The 21093-nt window shown below is 43.2% G+C and overlaps 1 pseudogene; it reads left to right on the top strand.

The window, feature by feature from the left end:
* The first annotated feature begins 14173 nt into the window (after positions 1–14173).
* LOC143551927 (G-type lectin S-receptor-like serine/threonine-protein kinase RKS1) lies at positions 14174–20703 on the top strand (annotated as a pseudogene).
* The last annotated feature ends 390 nt before the right edge of the window (positions 20704–21093 follow it).

Below are 21093 nucleotides of genomic sequence, written 5' to 3'. Positions count from 1 at the left end.
AGGGAAAGCCTCCCAATGGTGAAGTACCCCGCCTGTCCCCGCAGCTGCGGATACAAGCCATCAGGGAAGGCTACCCGCACTAATAGCAAGGCTACACGCACAAGGCACTAAATAATTCAGTGTCACCTGAAAGAATGAGCAAGGCGGGAATACTCCCGCCCAAATGAGCCAGTCCGTATGCTTCTGGAAGATCTTTTGTACTATACCTGCCAAGGTATGGACAAGATCTGACCAAAGCAGACCATGAACCAATCACAGGGTGACAGCTCACCGACAAACAGTACGAGGAGCATGCTCTAGTACTGTTTGTCACTATTAGCCGCTGCCTACTCACCAACCCTTGTCGTGGCACGCACATAGCCTGCAGTTGGTGGAAAAGGAATAGTACACAGCCGGCCTGGTCACTATCAGCCGCTGCCTACCCACCAACCAGCATGGCACGTGCGTAGCTCATAGTTGGTAGAACAGGAATATTCTACAGCTGGCTGTACCTGCTTGGAAACCTACCTTCGGCTATAAATACTCCAACACCTTCGAACGGTGGAGACATCTGGTATTTTACCTTCATTAGCTATTTCTCTCAATATACACTTATATTCAGAGCAATCTAGTCTGATTCTCACGCCGGAGGGTGGTCACAAGGAGGAACCCCCCCCCCCCTTCTCAGTGACGAGCTCACGGTGTCTGTTTTGCAGGTCATCTGAAGAACATCCTTCTTTGCCGGACCTAACCCTCGTGGGAAACATTACTTAACCCCCAGATTATCCGTAATCTGCCCGGGGTCGATCAGTGTTTCTTCATTGGCGCCATCCGTGCATAAAAGCTAGAACTAATTCTCAGTTTTTTCAAAATTTCTGAAGAAATGGTTAACGTTACTCCGGTCCCAAGGCCAGTAAGTGACCAGGAAACCCCGGTAACCACAACCCCAGCCACTGGGAGGAACACCGGCGGTTATACAAATTTTACGAACACTACCCCGGTTACCCAAGCCGGGACAAGTGCAGTAAACAATATTTCACTGGGTTCACTAATGCCTAGTTGGAGAAACAGGCGAGGCTCCCTCGCCAAACACTCGATCAAGTTAAGGCGTGGGCCGAAGCACGTCAGAAAGAGTTCCAAGCTGAGTTGGATGAACGTTTGCGTTCACTCCAACAGGCTGACGAATTCGGAAGTACTCGACAACAGCTCAACATGAACAGTGAGTGCGAGTACTCGGACGATGATCGGGAGGAATCCGACACCGACGCAAACCCTCACCACAGGGCGAAAGGGAAGCGTAAGGAAACGGACTTCCAACCAAGAAGGAATTTTGGAGAAACCTTCAAACCAAGGAACGCGGGAGGAAACCCACGTGACTTCTCCAAAACCTTTAGACCAACTGCCGCAAATGCGGGAAAGTCCAAGTTTGCAAGGGACATTGCGGAAGCAATCGCCCCGAGAAGTGCCAAACAGATGTCCAACATCGGCACTTATGATGGTATATCCGACCCAGACGATCACTTGAACAGATTCATAGCGGGGGCAACCGTCAGCAACTGGACGGAACCCACGTGGTGTTATATGTTCCAGATGACGCTGGTTGGAGCGGCCAGGTCGTGGTTCGATCGTTTACCGGTCCACCACATCTATGATTGGGCGGACTTTCAGCACAAGTTCAGCCAACACTTCAGTCAACAGAGGAAATATACTGAAGAACAGTGGACGATCCTCAACTGCGTTAGAGAGGAGGATGAATCTTTACTAGACTTCATCACTCGCTTCAACTCCAAAAAGCTGAGTCTGGGCAACATAAGTGAAGATCTTGTTCGCGTCGCTTTCATCCAGGGCGCCGAATACTCGGAGCTTATCCGCACGTTGACGGGTAAGGACGGCATGCCATCCACATGGGATGCCATCATGACGGCGGCCAAGCGCTTTGCCGAGACGGAGAAGCAACTGGGTAGGGATCTTCCCCAGAGTACACACCTATACACGCAGAGGACCAGAGAAAACAATGTTCGGATTGCCCGGCAGAACAAAAAGAGGAAGCTAGGTATTTGGCAGTTAAGGGTAAACTTTGACACCTCATCCAGCTCTCGCCCTCTTGTTGGCGGAAGGGATAACACGCACCCTTCAAGCCAAAAACACCGGTGGACGCCACTCACCAAAAGCGTCACGGAGATATTTGCCACCGAAAAACTCCCATGGCCAAAAGCTCCAATGATCCGGCAGCGACCTAATGCGGATCAGAGCAAATCCTGTGACTTCCACGGGACAAAGGGTTACAACACTGAGGAGTGTACATCCTTGAAGGATGTTGTTGAAACATTCGTCAAGGATGGAAGACTTACGCACCTCGTGGCATCAATCAAGAATGGAGGGAGGAATGAGAAACGGTACAAGGGCAATGGACGAAAGCCCGTTGACATCAGCATCCACATGGTTCATACTAACATCAGAGGAAGAAAAAGACGAACGACAGAACCATGTGCGTGGAAGGAAGCTGAGGTGCGCTTCCCGCGAGTGCCAGGAGGACCCAGCAAAGAAGGCCCTATCGTCATCAAAAGCCAGCTGGGGCACTACATCACTTCACGCACTCTTGCTGACAACGGCGCCTCGTCAACGGTGATGTACAGGCAGTTCTTCGACAAGCTAGATGACGAAGACAAGGAACGCCTGGAAACGGTCTGCGCCTCGATGGAAGGGTTCGACGGCAGCACAAACACCCCCTGGGTATCCTATCTTTCCCCGTCACTCTCACGGACGGGAAACACTCCCGCACAGAAGATGTGGACTTTGTCGTAATGAGGAAGCCACACCACACATACGACATTCTCTTTGGGAGAGACGGGATGGCAAGATTCAACGCCGTGGTATCTTCAGTCCACGGCATGATGGGATGGCCAACAGCTGAGGGTGTAGCGATGATCACCGGCATTCCCCAGGTATGCATCGCATCTGTCTCATCTAAACCCAAACCAAAGATGGCTAAACCAACCATCACCGAACCGGAAGAATGTGCCTTCAATGGCAAATACCCTGACCAGGCCGTTACCATTGGCCCAACAGTCATTGATCCCACGCGCACCTTACTCAAACGCTTACTACTGAAAAACGCTGACATCTTCGCATGGACACCAGCTGACATGACTGGTGTACCTCGAAGTAAGGCAGAGCATAAGCTGAAGTGTGACCCGGCTTTTACGCCAGTCATACAAAAGCGCAGAGTAATGGGGGCGGAACAAGCTAACGCGTGTAGAACCCAAGTCAAGGAACTCCTTGACGCGGGCATCGTACGCGTTAGCAGATATCAAACATGGGTTGCAAATCCCGTTATGGTACCGAAGAATAACAAACAATGGCGCATGTGCATAGATTTCAAAGACTTAAACAAAGCATGCCCCAAAGATTGTTATCCGTTACCCGAAATTGATCTTAAGGTAGATTCGTTAGCACCGTTTCGCCTTAAATGCTTCCTGGATGCGTATAAGGGGTATCATCAAATCCACATGGCCGTTGATGATCAGGACAAAACCGCTTTTCGGACGCCCGATGGCACATTTCGTTATCAAATGATGCCATTCGGACTTAAGAATGCCGGGTCCACATACCAACGCCTGATGGACAAAGAGTTTCATGCCCAAATTGGGAGGAACTTGGAAGTCTACATGGATGACTTGGTCATCAAAAGCCCTGATGCAGAAGCGATGTTGAAAGACATCGAAGAAACTTTCAACACGCTCAGGAAGATAAACATGAAGCTCAACCCGAGCAAGTGTTCCTTTGGGATGGAAGAAGGGAAGTTCTTAGGGGTCATCGTCACTAAAGATGGCTTCAGAGCGAACCCTGAAAAGGTCGAAGCATTATCAAAATGGAATCACCTACTACCATCAAGCAAGCTCAGACACTGAATGGACGACTAGTTGCACTTAACCGCTTTTTGGCAAACCATGCGGATAAGTCGTTTCCTTTCGTGTCAACATTGAGGAACTGTTTAAAGAAAACGCACTTCCGCTGGACACCAGAAGCAGAAGCAGCTTTTCAGGAGATTCGGTCACGCTTGATTGAACTCCCAACGCTCACAGCACCAGAAGCGGGGGAGGAATTAATCCTATACCTTTCCGCCACAGATAGAGCAACCGGAGCAGTCCTGCTAGCAGAGCGGAAAGGCATCCAGATGCCAATCTACTATGTTAGCCGTGTCCTAACAGACGTAGAAACCCGGTACTCCACCCTGGAAAAATTAGTCTTAGCACTTGTACAAGCTTCACGCAGACTAAGACGATATTTCCAGGGTCACCCAATCACCATTCTCACCAACTTCAAGCTCGCAAACGTTCTAGGCAAACCCGAATTATCGGGACGTCTAGCCAAATGGGCAATTGAGTTGGGGGAATATGCGATAAAGTACAAGCCAAGACCAGCTATGAAAGGCCAGGTCCTGGCCGACTTTATTGCAGAAGTCCCCGCTTCGCGGGAGAAAGAGTGCCAGGAGGAGGCTCAACCCTCCCCAGCACAGAACATCAATGATGTCTGGCGACTCTACACTGATGGAGCAGCCAGCAACGAGGGTTCAGGCGCAGGGTTGAAATTAACCAACCCAGCAGGCCAAGAATACACTTACGCTATTCGACTGGATTTTCCAAGTACGAATAACGAAGCCGAGTACGAAGCATTCTTGGCAGGGCTGAGAATTGCGCGTAAAATGGGAGTGAAAAACTTGGAAGCCCACGTGGATTCCATGTTAGTAGCCAATCAGATAAATGGAACGTACACGGCCGTGAACGACACAATGGCCCTGTACCTCGCACAAGCAAAAACCCTTATGCGCGATTTTAATGATTGTAAAGTCATACACGTCAAGCGTAGCGAGAACAAATCTGCGGATGCGTTAAGCAAGCTTGCATCATTAGCCTTCACCCATTTGGGAAAGGACATCCGCATTGAACTCCTTGAAGCACCATCAGTCCCGCACAAGGAAATTTGTGTCATCCAAACCGGTACAGAAACGTGGATGACACCAATAATAAATTACCTTGCAGCGGGTACACTACCAGAGTCAAAAACACAGGCAAGAAAAATACGTTGTAAAGCATTAAACTATCAACTCATCGATGACATCCTTTACAGACGTAACTTTCTTGGCCCACTCTTAAGATGCGTGGACAACCAAGATGCTGACTACCTCCTAAGGGAAGTACACGAAGGCATCTGTGGAGTACACGCAGGTCCACGCGCTGTTGTAGCCAAGCTAAACAACGCGGGATACTTTTGGCCGGGGATGCATACGGATGCGCTGGCATACATCAGAAAATGTAGGTCTTGCCAGCTCTACGCACTCAACACGCATCGCCCGAAGAATGAACTTGTTCCAGTCACCTCTTCATGGCCATTCCAGAAGTGGGCCATCGATGTGACAGGCCCATTTCCCACAGCAGCAGGAAATGTTCAATTCCTAGTGGTAACCATCGACTACTTCACCAAGTGGATAGAAGCAAAACCCTCAGCCCAAACAACCGCAAAACATATCAAAAAATTTATTTGGGAATTTATTATTTGTCGTTTTGGACTTCCACAGACTTTGGTGAGCGATAACGGCACCAACTTTGCTGACAAGAAGCTACAAAAGTGGCTGGAAGAACTTCAAATCACCCACACCTTTACCTCAGTGGCACACCCGCAGGGTAATGGTGAGGTGGAAAGAGCAAATAAGAGCATCATCGACGGCATAAAGAAAAGACTTCTGGAACACAGATCCGGCTGGGTGGACGAAGTTCCACACGTCCATTGGGCAAACAGAACGCTGAAAAAGGCCAGTACGGGAGAAACCCCGTTCAGCCTCACTTATGGCACTGAAGCCATGGTCCCAGTCGAAATTGGTTTACCCTCACCGAGGGTCTTGATTCAGCCGGAAGACAATGATGCGGAAAGACGGTTAGACCTTATGCTAACCGAGGAACGCAGAGACTTAGCCGCAGTGCGTGAAGAGAACTACAAGCGACAAATGCAAAAGTACTACAACACGCGGGTAAAACTCTGCAACTTCAATGTAGGAGACTACATACTGCGTAACAACGAGGCTTCGAACCAACAACGCCCAGGAAAGCTGGCCCCGGTCTGGGAAGGGCCATACATTATCAAAGAAGTTATGGGAAAGGGCGCATACCGGCTCGAAAGGCTCGATGGCACTCCCATCCCAAGAACATGGAATGGAGCTCAATTACGCAAATGTTACATGTAGATCAATTCCAAACTTGTAAAGAAAAGGCCTAGAGCCACTTCTAATGGAAATGATTCTCCTTTCACATTGTGTTGATAGCCTTACCTTTATACTTATGAACTTCTCACACTGATATGCCGGTATTCACCGCATAAATATGGGAAGAAGTAAGTCGTTGCGTGTGGAAGGCGGCAAAACCCGCATAAACACATAAAACGGTAAAAATTTCTAAAGAAAAGATAAGGAAAACCCTCACGCAGGTCAATTATAGGTAAAGTTTGGTCATCCCACTAATTGAAAGTGACGGTCCTACCCGCACAATCATGATAGAGGAAACTGAACACTAACCTATTAACAACCGCGCGTACAAAGGCTAACTTATTCAAAATACTTAGAAAATTTATAAGGAAAAGATGAGGAAAACTTCCACGCAGGACAGATATAAGTAAAGTTTAGCCATCCTACTAAGTGAAAGTGAGGGTAATACCCGCACAATCACGAAAGAGGAAGCAAAACTTTAACTTATTTATCTGCCACGTTGAAAAGTTAACTTATCCAAGTACTCAAGAAATTGCTAAGTTAAATCAAAATATGCGTGAAATAAACAAGGCAAGGCATTAGCAAATAATCTTTATTCCATCGAAATTCAAATATTACAAAGATTGCTGGGTACATACCCGCATACAAGAGAAGCTATACAAAAATAAAAATCTACTCTAATGGTGGAAAGGGATCTAAAGGATCAAGCTTCAGGACCACTTCCACTTGGACCCGCACCATCAGTAGAGTGTGGCGGTTCAAGGAAATCTTTAAGGATAGCTAGCCCATCAGCAGCAGCAATCTCGTTCACCTTCTCCACCACCGGATGCGGGAAGGCAGCATACTGATTCACTGCTTGGTCATACGCAGCTTCAGTATCCACATTGTAAAGAGGGAAGTTGGAAGGCGGGATGCCTTGTTCAACAAACCCTAGACCAAGCAGGAAGCCAGCCTTTTCCCCATCCTCATGAGAAGCATTGAGGGCTGCGCTCATCGCATCGTCATATGATGTGTTCGTGAACACCCGATGCACAACCTACAAAACAGAAGTTTGTCAAACTCAAGAGTAAGGAAAAGCGTAAAGAAGTGAGAAGTTAGGAAGCTGCGCATACCTGCGACAACGCTTCTCGAAGAAGCCATTCCTTGGCAACCAGAGCCTCCTGGATGGCAGCTTGAGCTTCATTACGGGCGCGTTCGGCTTCGTTCTTGGTAAGGTTGGCAAGCAACACATCTTTGGCTGCAGCCTCTTCGACGCCCTTTAGCTTACGCTCAGTGTGGTCAAGCACCCCCCCCCTCTGGTCCAAGATCTCTTGGAGCTTCTTGGCATCTTCCATGGCCAAGGCATCATGAGCCTGCTGGAGCCTCTCTAATTTGGCTTTAAGTTCCTCATTTTCGATGCGTAGAGGCTCAGCAACAGCTTCAGCCTTGGTGGCCCTCTCGGTTGCGTTCCGTGCAGTTTCCTTGGCCAGCCGAAGCTGTTCGTTAACAGCTTGGGCAGCCTTGGAACGGGCCTCAAGCCGGGCCTGAACTTCAACCTCGAGGGACTTGAAGGACTTCTCCTTTTCCGCAGCAACGGCGGCAAGCTTCGCATTCTCCTCCCGGATAGCCCGCGCCTGAGCCACTTCCAGGTTACGAGCCGCCTTTAACTTGTCGTTTTCACGACAAAGCAGCTCGACGCGCGGCTGCATCCGGGCAACGAGAATCCGAAGCTCGTTGGACAGCCTACCCTCCTGGTAGCTGGCCATGGCTTCCCCCAGCGCACCAGCGGGGGCGGCGTGGCGTGTCCACTCGACACAATCCTCAGCAGTCCGGAGGGTCGTTCCCCGGCGGATACTCCACCGAGGAGCGTACACCTCATTGGAGTCACGAACTGCAATAAAGCAAAAAACAGTTAGCAAAAGAAATGATATAAGGAATATAGGCCAAATTAACCCTACGCACCTGTAGGGTCGACAACAGGCCGATAGCCACCAAACCCATCACCTGAACCTAAGGGATATCCATCTAAAAGGTCAGGGAGATGGGAAGGAGGCAAGGATTGGCTAGACGCCCCAACCCCGTGCATACCTGAAGGACCGGCCGTAGTCGCCGGCGCCGGAGGAGGCGTGGTGGAGGTTGCCGCGACGGAAACCAACGGAGGTGAACTCACCGGAGGTGAACTCACAACCGTGGCCGCGGCTGCGGAAGAATCCACAGAAACATTCACCGCCGGCTCAGTGAAGGAATCAGTGAATATGGCACTGACAGCCGGCGGAGACGTCGTCACAATTGGAACAGTTGGCGCAACCGGATAGCAACTGAACCAACTGAAGCAGGCGCAGTCGCCTGAGTCATCGCCTCAGGTAGGTTGACCAAGCCTACCGTCATGGGTCCGGAGGTGCTCCTCCCCGCTCCACCATGGAATGCGGTAGCATCCACGCCTGCACAAAGAAGATATAAGTATAATGGTGGAAAGCTATGCAGTTAAAGTAAAGGAAGATTATACTTACGGGTTTTCTTGAGCCTAAAGGTGCGAACAGGCGGGGACGAACCCGATGGAGCCGGCCTCTTCATGCCGGTCACCGTCGTCGTCCTGGGCTGCTCGGAGGTGACAGTCGTCTCAGCCTCCGGAGCAGTGGTCTCAACACCACCTGGGTTCCCCGCCGCCTCCTCGCTCTCGGTCTCCGAGTTTGACCGGTTCCCCTGATCGGCGGTGGAGGCAACCTTCGCCTTGCCCTTTCCGCCAGCAGCCTTCTTCTTCCGCGTCAAGAAAGGACCGTCTGCGGATTTCTCATCAGAAGATGACAGAATTAGAGGAATTCCAGCAGAGGTTTCAGCATTGAGAGGTCGAGGGTTAAATAACTCTTTACCTGGCCGCGTGGCGCTCAGAATCGGGTGGCCTGGCGGGTAGACCTCCACAAACCGATCCCTCGTTTGCTCCAGGATGGGCAACTCGTTCTCATCAAGAGCACGAGTACCCATCCGAGCAGGACCATCAGCCTCCCGCGGATGCAGGAGCGACTGCAAGTCATTCCCCTCTGAAATAAAAAAAGAAAACAGTTAGAAGAAAAACCTAAATCAACAAAGAAGACAGAGCATACCGTAAGGGATAGAGTTCAAACCGTATTCGAGAACAATGGGAACCTGTGGCGCCTCAGCCCCAGCATCCTTCCACACTCGGCTCATACCGAGCATCACCATCCCAGACTCCGAAAAGCGGTACACCGGAGTCTGGATCCGGGAGATCTTGGCAAACAATTCCGCCTCCTGGTAGTTGGGGGCGTGAAGGGCGGGGAGTGCTCTCCCATTCTTAAACGTCATCGCAAGGGGGATGACGCGAGCGGAGATATAGAAAAACTCCCGCTTCCACGACCGAAGACTGCGCTCGGTAGCGCAGATCTTCAAACCCTTGATCCGATTGACCAACGTATACCACCCCTGGATGCACCTCAAAGAATCAAAGGTCATCAACCGATCAACGTGGGGCTCCTCACCCCGAATGAGGCACACCCACTCAAAGTGGCGGATCTTGGCGATCGCCATCGGGTGTACCTCCGTCAGGTGCACACCGTGCCTCTCCAAAACACGGTATACAAACTTCGTCAATGGGAACCTGAGATTCCCATAAACGAAGAATGCAGCATACACCTCTATTTTGCCCTTGGGGGCATCGTACACCGTCTGGTGTGGCTCCGGAAACTCAGGCTCGAACGGCTCGAGCATGAACTTCCGGACGATGTACTGATAAAGCTCGGTGGGAAGAGCACACTGGCATTCGCCAGAGCAGTGCTCTTATCGTCTTTATCAGACGTAGACGTCGGGATCTCGACGTACACGTCAGGTTCCTCGGCGGCAGCCTCAAATTCGTGAGTAGAAGACATGGTTTGGAGGTAAAGAAGAACGATTTCAGGAGAATGCTTGGCAGAAAGAGTATTCGCCGGAAATCGTTTAGAAGAAGAAGAGAGAAGCGAAAGTGTGGATTAAGATAAACCCTCTCCCCCTTTATATACTCATCGCAATGAATGCGATGAATTTAATGCGGAGGAGAGAGAAAAACGAAGGTGCAATGAAACTATGACACGTGGAAAAATCAAGCTGGCAACAGCTGTTGACAGGACGCGTGCCGTAAATTTCGCGGCCACGAGCCCGAAAACTCGCGCCCACGCGCCTGAAAAAGCGTCTGGAATGACCATATACTGTCACGTCGCCATAACTTCCTGCACGTCCTGAAACTGTCAGAAGAAACCGTCGGACGACTTTTCAACAGTCTGGACTGTTCTTATCCTTTCACCAACTCTTCGAATTTCAAAAAATTCAAAAAGATTCAAAAGTAAGCGGGAATATACCCCTTACCTTGGCAACCAAGTAACTATAAGACAGGTGCGAGTACAGTGTTAAGGCAAAACCCTTCACATACTTAGCACCTGCAGGGAATTGAAGCCAAGAATACCTCGGCAACCAAGTAACCATAAGACGGGTGCGAGTACAGTGTTAAGGCAAAACCCTTAACATACTTAGCACCTGCAGGGAATTGAAGCCAAGAATACCTCGGCAACCAAGTAACCATAAGACGGGTGCGGGTACAGTGTCAAGGCAAAACCCTTCACATACTTAGCACCCGCAGGGAATTGAAGCCAGGAATACCTTGGAAGTAAAGTAACTATAAGACAAGTGCGGGTACAGTGTCAAGGCGAAACCCTTCACATACCTAGCACTCCGCAGGGAATTGAAACCAAGAAGGATCTCCTGGGCCATGCTTGCGGAAACGGGAATAACATCCCCGCATAGCGGGAACATCGAGAACTAGATTGTTTGAAGCTCCAAGATGGAATTGGTTGTTTAACGTAATTGATCACTATGTTCAAAATTACCAAAACCTCATGGAGAATCTACACAACTGGAACTCAACGCTCCTGACTTGCGAGGAGGTTACAGAGCTACCCGCATCATACCCAAAGATCAAGCAGTAAAGTCGGGAATTTCTGCGTGACATTAGGGAAACCGCGGGAAGAATCCCCACGGACAACCTTAAAACCAAATCCTTTTCAAAACCCCTTGATTAAGTCCAAAGTTCACCTCACTTATTAACAATTCATGAGAAGAACATTGGACTGGGGGGACTTGAAGAGGTAGGTCCCAACAGAGCCCAGTTGGACCCGCAAGACTCACCTTGAAGAGGGACGTTTGCGCAAGGACCAACTGGTTCCGCAGGACCCACCATGCTCAGAGAAGACCTTACGCGCAGTACGCCAGCTGTTCCCGCAGGGAAAGCCTCCCAATGGTGAAGTACCCCGCCTGTCCCCGCAGCTGCGGATACAAGCCATCAGGGAAGGCTACCCGCACTAATAGCAAGGCTACACGCACAAGGCACTAAATAATTCAGTGTCACCTGAAAGAATGAGCAAGGCGGGAATACTCCCGCCCAAATGAGCCAGTCCGTATGCTTCTGGAAGATCTTTTGTACTATACCTGCCAAGGTATGGACAAGATCTGACCAAAGCAGACCATGAACCAATCACAGGGTGACAGCTCACCGACAAACAGTACGAGGAGCATGCTCTAGTACTGTTTGTCACTATTAGCCGCTGCCTACTCACCAACCCTTGTCGTGGCACGCATATAGCCTGCAGTTGGTGGAAAAGGAATAGTACACAGCCGGCCTGGTCACTATCAGCCGCTGCCTACCCACCAACCAGCATGGCACGTGCGTAGCTCATAGTTGGTAAAACAGGAATATTCTACAGCTGGTTGTACCTGCTTGGAAACCTACCTTCGGCTATAAATACTCCAACACCTTCGAACGGTGGAGGCATCTGGTATTTTACCTTCACTAGCTATTTCTCTCAATATATACTTATATTCAGAGCAATCTAGTCTGATTCTCACGCCGGAGGGTGGTCACAAGGAGGAACCCCCCCCCCCCCTTCTCAGTGACGAGCTCACGGTGTCTGTTTTGCAGGTCATCTGAAGAACATCCTTCTTTGCCGGACCTAACCCTCGTGGGAAACATTACTTAACCCCCAGATTATCCGTAATCTGCCCGGTGTCGATCAGTGTTTCTTCAGGAAGTAATAAATAGCAATCCACGATGGCAGTTGCATAAGCTATAGCGTATAGTTGCACTCAGAAGTCCAGAGGCGATGCTACAGAAGAATCTATCCTTTTTTTTTCATGCTAGCTTGACCCGTACTTCCCATTTCTTTTAGAAGTCTGCCAAGGATGGCACGTGAAATGTTACCAACCCAAAATTAATTAACATTATGCTATAAGTCCAAATGAGCCGTTACTTGCACATTTGGACAAAGATTGCTCCATTTAATCAATAGGTTCTTGATGAGATCCGTACTAGCCCGTTTTTCACGATGTTAGTACTGTGGTATAACCCTGCTATATATGGTTTACCAAATTAAATAAGTATATATTTTCCATGAAAAGGTCATGAACATAACAACTATATAAATATAAAAACAGGATCAAATGTATTTTATTTTTAACATAAAAATAGTAAGAACCAATTTGCTGTTATTATTAGGTTTATTTTTACAAGTGTTTGCTGTTATTTTTTGCTCGTATTTGCTAATTTTCGATTATGAGACGTTAAAGTATTTGTTAATTTACATTTTGTTGTTATTATTAGATTTTTTTTCTTTTACTGTTATAAGTATTTGCTGTTATTATTTTGTTCTTAATTTTGATTCTTTTGTTGTAGTTACTAGGTTTTTTTCTTTATTATTATAAATCATTGTTTATGTAGATTAGTATTGTAGTTAGTATTGTTTTTTACGTTCTCATTTAACTTGTATTATTTCATATTAAGATTAAAATGTATATAAACATTCCCCTAATATAATATATCTATCATACATGTGTCAATAAAAGGTGGCATAATGTGTGCCAATTGGCGTGAACAAACACCAACATACACTAAAAACATCTCCAATGCAATGGCATGAAGAAAATCCTTGGAGGCTTTCCAAGAAAAAGGTGATGATGTGGATCATGCACACTGTTGGGTTTGTGCAGGCTTAGGCGTGGGTTGAGCCCAGTTTACTTTGAAGACAGATTAAATGGTTTTATAAGGATAGAAGACATGGAAGATTTTGGGCTGGTCCTATATCTCTTTATTAGGGCCCGTTTATGTTATCTTGTTCCCTAAGCTAGAAATCCTAACTAGTCTTTATATATTGCAATCTTGTGCTTGTAATTCCTCACGAGTGAGGCAGTAGCACTAATGAAATACCCAGGTGGCAGCCTATGGATGTAGGTCAGTTTAGACCGAACCACGTAAATCTCGCGTGTTCATCTTCGTTTATTTTTCTCTTGCAGTATTATTCGTGTTTCCAGATCCTAGCACACCCAAACGCAGAGAGAGAGAAAGTTGATTGTGGAATGGATTCGAAATCGTGCGAAGATGGCGTTCACACGGGGGGGGGGAGATTGGGGTTTGTTTTAACTTTTTTATATAGTTGTACGTAGTTTGCGTTGTATAGGTGTTTTGGTAATTACATCTATATTTTAAACTGGTGTCTTGGGGTCTAATTTTTCCCCATGTATTTTCCATGCATGCCAACTGAACCAAACTAGACCAATCAATGATTGTTAATAACAAACTAACTACTACAAAATCAGTCAATAGTCACAAAAGATAAGATTTGCCAACCTAACAAAGAATAATTTACAAAATGTATTTCTCTCGAAAGGTAAGTTACGAAATATATATATATATTTTTATCTTTCAAGTTTCAAAATACACATAAATTAATTTAACCAACTTGCAAGTTGTAACTATTGGTTCACCGGTTTATTTAATCCTTAAAGTCAAACACAGCCGCCTAATTAACTAAACAAACGTCAGAATCACAGAATATTTATATGAACTTGTACAGACATAAGAATGAGAAACTGCTCCCAGAAAGAAAGAAAGAAAGAAAGAAAGAACGAAAGGAAATAGAAAACATGTGTGATCTGGAAAGAGGCAATATAATTCTAGCATCCATGCTAATATTCTTTCTGGTTTTCCGGTTTTGCTGTTGTATCGATACCATCACACTCACCCGACCGATTAAAGATGGGGATATGCTGGTCTCTAGTGGAGAAACTTTTGCTCTTGCGTTTTTTAGCCCCGCAAACTCCACCAACAGATACGTGGGTATCTGGTATAACAACATCTTGGTGCAAACTGTTGTTTAGGTTGCCAATAGAGAAAACCCGGTCACCAACTCATCCGGTATGCTGTCTGTTGATGAAACCGGGAACCTCGTCCTGCACGAAAAAGTTCAAACTAGCTTTGTGTTTTGGTCAACCAATGTTTCTAGAGTGGTGAACGCTGGTGTTTCTTCGGCTCAGTTGTTGGATTCGGGGAATTTGGTGTTGTTTCAAGGCCAAACAATGTATGGCAAAGCTTTGATCACCCTTCGGATACGATTCTACCGGGTATGAAGGTTGGGTTCGATAAAAGAACAGGTTTGAACAGGATGTTTACATCTTGGAAGTCTAGGGGGAATCCCAGTGTCGGGGAGTATTCGCAAAAAATGGAGCTTGTTGGGTCCCCTCAGCTGTTCTTGTATCAAGGTATGACATGAGTTTGGCGGGAGGGTTCATGGACGGGTCGTGGATGGAGTGGTATACCTGAGATGGAAAGGAAATATCTCTATAACCATACTTACATAAACAACAACGATGAGGCGGTGATCGTATTCCAGTTGTACAACTTGTCCATTATTTCTAGATGTGTCGTTACCGAGTCTGGAACCCTTGACAGGCTAACTTGCCAGGAGGCAGAAGGCAAGTGGCTTGGGTTCTGGTCGGCTCCAAAAGACGAGTGCGATGGCTATAATCATTGTGGTCCCTTTGGCCTTTGTGATCCATATAGATCTACTTCAGGCGCTTTTGTGTGTGATTGCTTTCCTGGATACGAGCACCACAGGGCTGGTACCTAAGGGACGGTTCCAAAGGATGTAAGATAAAGGACGGAACACAGATGTGTAAGCCTGGAGACGGGTTCATTGAGTTGGCCCATGTTAAGGGGCCTGACACATCTACGGCACGTGTGAACATGAGTTTGGGATTGAAAGCGTGCCAAGGTTTGTGTTTGGGGGATTGCGAATGCATGGGCTATGCGAGTGCTGATATTAGTAAAGAGGCCGAGGATGGAGGTTGTATTACGTGGCATGGGGACATGATAGATACGAGGACGTTTACAAGCGGCGGTCAATCTTTTTATATTCGGGTTGCTGCAGTTGAATTAGGTAGGTCGCCATCAAGTGTTTTCTCTAAACTTATATATATTTATGCTATCATTGTCAATAAGTCTAGACATATAAGCATGATATTTATAGGAAAAGACTAGCTAAACTTGTAAGCATGATATTCAGGAAAATCTAGGACTACGATTATTGTTTCTTCATATTTTACGTCTCTCTCTCTCTCTCTCTCTCTCTCTCTCTCTCTCTCTCTCTATATATATATATATATATATATATATATAGGGGAGGGATATTTTGAGAACCTTGTTGAGTCGTAAGAACTTGATTCTGGACCACACATTTAATTAAATGGATTGGAATATGTGGTTGAGATTAAATCGGACAAAAAGTAAAAGTATGAGAGAGAATAACTATATACAGTGATTACACAACTTTAAACGTTCGTTACACATATGTAATAAGTCGACTCGGTGCGTAAAAAATTCTGTAATTTTTTTACGTGTACGTAACCTACACATATTACATGTGTAAAAAAAAATCGAAAAAAATTTTTATTACACTGAGTTCTTTCGAGTTCTTAAAACTCAAAAGGGTTCTCATTTGAAATCTTCCCTATATATATATATATTATATATATATATATATATGCAAAGTATAGAATGAAAACCCACTTGAGTTGTGAAAACCCTATGTAACATCGGTTTTTTTTTGTTACATGTAATATATGTTGTTACATTTAATACAAAGCATCAAAAATATTAAAAAAAAATGTTTTGCTAATTTTTTACATTTTTTACTAATTTTTATATATTTTTTCAGGAGAGAGAAAATGTAAATTAACTTTTACATTTTTTTATTAACTTTAATTGTGAACCACAAGATTTAATATTTAATTAAAAACATGTGGTTGAGAATGAGTTTCTATAGTTTTCACAACTCAAGTGGGTTTTTATTATAACCTAACCATATATATATATATATATATAGGGGAATGATATTTTGAGAACCATATTGAGTTGTAAGAACTTAAGAACTTCCATTCTAGACCACACATTTAATTAAATGAATTGGAATATGTGGTTGAGATTAAATCTAACAAAAAAGTCAAAGTAGGAGAGAGAATAAATATGTAACTAATTACACTAACTTTTACGTCCGTTACACATGTGTAAAATGTCGACTCGGTGCGTAAAAAATTCTGTAATTTTTTTACGTATATGCAACCTACATATATTACGCATATGTAAAAAAGAAATTGAAAATCGTTACACTGAGTTCTTTCGAGTTCTTAAAACTCAAAGGGGTTCTCATTTGAAATCTCTCATATATATATATATATATATATATATATATATACTAGTTATGTACACATGTCTTACATGGATTGGACAACTTAAATTTTGTAAATGATAACTTTTGATAAATAAAGCTGAGTAATACATTAACTAAGTATATGAAAGTAAATTACAACTACTGTTCATAAACTTAAAAATAAATCAAAAATCTCCAAATATTTCTTTCGATACAACATTAGACAATACATTAAAAATATGGTAACAACTAAAGTAAAGCAGTATTATAAGAACATAAACGGTACAATCGGAAAAAATACGAGCCAGTCATCAATAGAAGAAAACTTCGATTAGTCGAAGAATGTACAATAAAAGAGAATCAATAAAGTTTTGATCGACAATATATGGATAGAAAGAAATATATTACGGTTACAGGGGAAAAGAAGGCGGATCGGGTTCAGTTAAAGATCCACATGTTTTTAACAATGAACCCGCTGAGTAAGTTTTATGAACTAAAATATTAAATATATAGATGTAAATGTTTTCTTATATATATAAAACGATATAATTTATATTAGACAAGTTAATGAAAATGTTCAGTTTATAAAAATGTTTTATAAACAAACCTAATGTTTTTAAAAATAAAATACGTTTTGTAAAAGCAATTACAGAAATTATTAAACAAAAAAATATATAAAAAGAACTTTAAAAAGTATGTATAATTAATAGGATAGAGAGGCGGGAAGAAATAGTAAGAATGCCTAAGAAAATGACATATGACAAACAAAAAACTTTTATTTATTATGTAGTATAGAGTATAGATATATATATTAATTAATTAAAGAAAGAGGTGGTCATGGCCCATTTAACAGCCAAAGTTTCCATCTATCCATTTTTAAGGACCATGCGTGTACGTAACCAACATAATGTGTAATTTTTTAAAAGTGAAGAATCAAAACCAAAGTCAGTGTAAACCACATAATCTGAGTAATTAACTCTTATACGAAAGAATAGTAATCTCATTTCCATTGTCATGCATAATCCTTTTTGTGATTGTATTTCAGCATCCAAGAGGAAAAATGGATCGCATGAAAACAGAGTTCTTGTCATCATGACACCAGCAATAGCAGCGGGTTTTATCTTGTGCATCTTCATTTGTTTTACTTAAGAAAGGCAAAAGGGATGTCCGTCTAGGTTGATTTATTATGAACCGGAGTGTTCATCAGGTCTAGACATATAGATAACTTAATTCACATGGTGGTAGAATCATAAACTTCTTTTAATTATATATGCCATTCATATTTCAGTTTTCAGACGTCCAATAATCGTGTTAGCAAAATTCCAGTGACTTACAATCTGTGAAAAACTAATATGAGCAACGGTAATCAAAAAAACAATGGCGTAGTAATTAATTAATGCTAAAAGTTAAAACAGCTAGTTCAAAATTAAAAATTTTTGTTAATTTTCAAACTATATATATATATATATATTGAAGCCGGCTACGTAATTTGTTGTCTAGGTTAATTGATTTGAGCAAGCTGGCTACTTACTATAATATGTGTTGCTTAATAATTATTCAAATTCTGAAGTTCTTATTAATTGACATTTACTTATAATTTGTTCATTTAAAAATTGAGTAAGTTGAGATCAAACCGTACTATACCGATCATCGAGAGCTACATGAACCAAAGTATGTTGTTGATTGGCCAAATAGTCTTTTTGGTTTGGGTTGTGTATTGTTGGTTGGCCAGCTAATCCAACGTCATGGTTTTGGTTCGGGCATATGTTACATGAAGATAAACTAATTAAAACTCATAAATGCGTTAATAAACTAGTTTTCACACAACAGCTTAACTGTTTCATACAGCCAAACAAAATGAAGGCAATGTTGGCTTGAAATCTTCGGAAGGATCTTCCATGGAGAAGGATATTGGCAAAAATGTTGATTTAGATGTGTTTGATGTGACCACACTAACAGCAGCAACTGATAACTTTTCCCATTCAAACAAGCTTGGAGAAGGTGGATTTGGCTCTGTTTATAAGGTAGGATCTTCTCACTTCTCAATCTCAGTAGTGATCATGGCCCTAATTTGCAGTAAGATATAAAGTGTAGTTAGCTAATAAAATAGAATGAAGTATTCAGGGTAAGCTACAAAATGGGCTGGAATTGCTGTCAAAAGATTATCGCAAAGTTAAGGTCAAGGGATGCAGGAATTCAAGAACGAAATGACATTGATTGCGAAACTTCAACACAAAAACCTAGTCCGGCTTTTGGGATATTGTTTCCATAAAGAAGAAAAGATGTTAGTTTATGAATACTTATCAAACAAAGGCTTGGATTCCTTCATCTTCGGTATGTTCTCTAACTAAGTTTTCAAAATCGAACTGATTAATTTTCAAAAGTTCTACAAATACTAAAATATGTTAATTGGAATGGTGTGAAACCTAGATGAAGAAAAGGCATCTCTTTTAGATTGGAAGAAAAGGTTCCGGATCATTAAGGGAATTGTTCGTGGACTTCTATATCTTCATCATGATTCTAGGCTCAATATCATCCATAGGGATCTAAAAGCAAGCAATGTTTTGCTAGATACAGATTTAAATCCTAAAATTTCTGATTTTGGAATGGCAAAAATATTTGGAGGGAATGAAGTGGAAGCAAAAACGTGTAGAGTTGTTGGAACATAGTAAGTATAGTCCTTCACTCTGTAACACGGAAAGTTTTAATTTCTTTCATGTATCTAATAAGACATAATATGATTGCAGTGGATATATGTCTCCAGAATATGCAATGCAAGGCCTCTTTTCAGTAAAATCAGATGTTTTTTAGCTTTGGAATTCTTGTGCTGGAGATAATCAGTGGCAAGAGAAATAACAGCTACTCTCAGGAGAGCTCGGTTAATTTGATTAGTCACGTAAGTAACTACATGTTGACACACACACACAAGCTCGCACACGAACGCGCGTGCGTGTGTGTAAGCAGATTAAAATTTAAATAATGTTAATCTAAAATGTAAGAAACAATCTAAGTCGTTGATCAAATCGATTTACTGGTTAAGATGAGCCCACAACAGTTCTGTAATTCATTAAAAGCTAACTAAGGTTGGAAGCGTAAAAAAAGAGATTTTGTCCTTGTGTTTACTTGGCTTTCTGTTGTTTATTTCCATTAATACCAGTTTCATTAGTTTTTTTTTTAAATCAAACTCATGAAAATAAAAATTATTGATAACTTTATATCTCCCCTCTGTTGAATCATTTGTGTAAGAGTTTCAAAAATATTATTGAGTTATTCCTATGCAGTATTTAAAGGATTTTTACCTACATAAATACAATTTCTTGCTACACTACTGCATTTTCTTCTTAAACAACTGCAATTATATATGATACACACCTGGAAAATCTTTCTACATGTCCACAGTAAGTTACTGATTTTCAACCATTGATCAAATATTGTACTGGTGGAAGTTCCTTCTTTGACTTCTCACTAACAAATTCTTCTTGTTTCCTAGCACTATATATATGCATAATATATTTGGTTGTTGATTATTAATTATCCCACCAAACAAAACTTATCATAATCAACATTGCTTTTAGGTTTGGGACTTGTGGAAACAAGCAAAAGTATTGACGGTAGTTAACTCGTCTTTAGGAGATTCTTTCGATATGAGGGAAGTTTATAGATGCATCCATGTGGGCATGCTGTGTGTTCAAGAATTGGCTAGTGACCGGCCTACAATGAATGATGTAGCTTTTATGTTGAGCAATCATGAAACACTTCTTCCTTCACCAAACCAACCGGCGTTCATCTTTAGACAAGCAAATTACGGAAGGGACTGTGAAGAGGGCTCGGCCTATTATGAGAACATCACCATCCTTCACCCTCGGTAATTTCCTAATATATCATAGTTAATCTCTTGAACCAAGCACCTTTAGATTCGTGTGGCGCCGAAACACTTGGATCATGTTACACATGCTTGAACATTATGAACAAAGTTATTGTCTATAGTAGTACTTTCTCCAAAAGTTTTATGTATATATGCAATCACAATAGTCCAATACAAAACAACATTGCATAAACCAATGACAAGCAACATGGTTATGCTTGAAGGCCAAACATGATCACATGTATTTTCATCAGCAACCGCATCAGAAGAGGAGGGGGGGGCGGTTATCATCATTTGCATTGCACATCTTCTTACATAGATTTGAATGTAGTTATATAATCTTATTGACGTACCATCAAATGATAACAGTGTCAATGAGTCAGTAACCAGTGGTTCTCCAGCAATGGTTGAATGAGTGACGTCGTGTTTAAGCCAAACGATGGCGTTCCTTTGATCATAAATTTTGCACTAAATTTTCTGATATGTTTGAACTG

Source organism: Bidens hawaiensis, unplaced genomic scaffold (genome assembly GCF_021521415.1).
Source record: "Bidens hawaiensis isolate Kalapana, Puna unplaced genomic scaffold, B.hawaiensis_p1.1 tig00016744_1, whole genome shotgun sequence".
NCBI classification, from domain to species: Eukaryota; Viridiplantae; Streptophyta; class Magnoliopsida; order Asterales; family Asteraceae; genus Bidens; species Bidens hawaiensis.
This window is presented reverse-complemented; position numbering and strand designations above follow the sequence as displayed.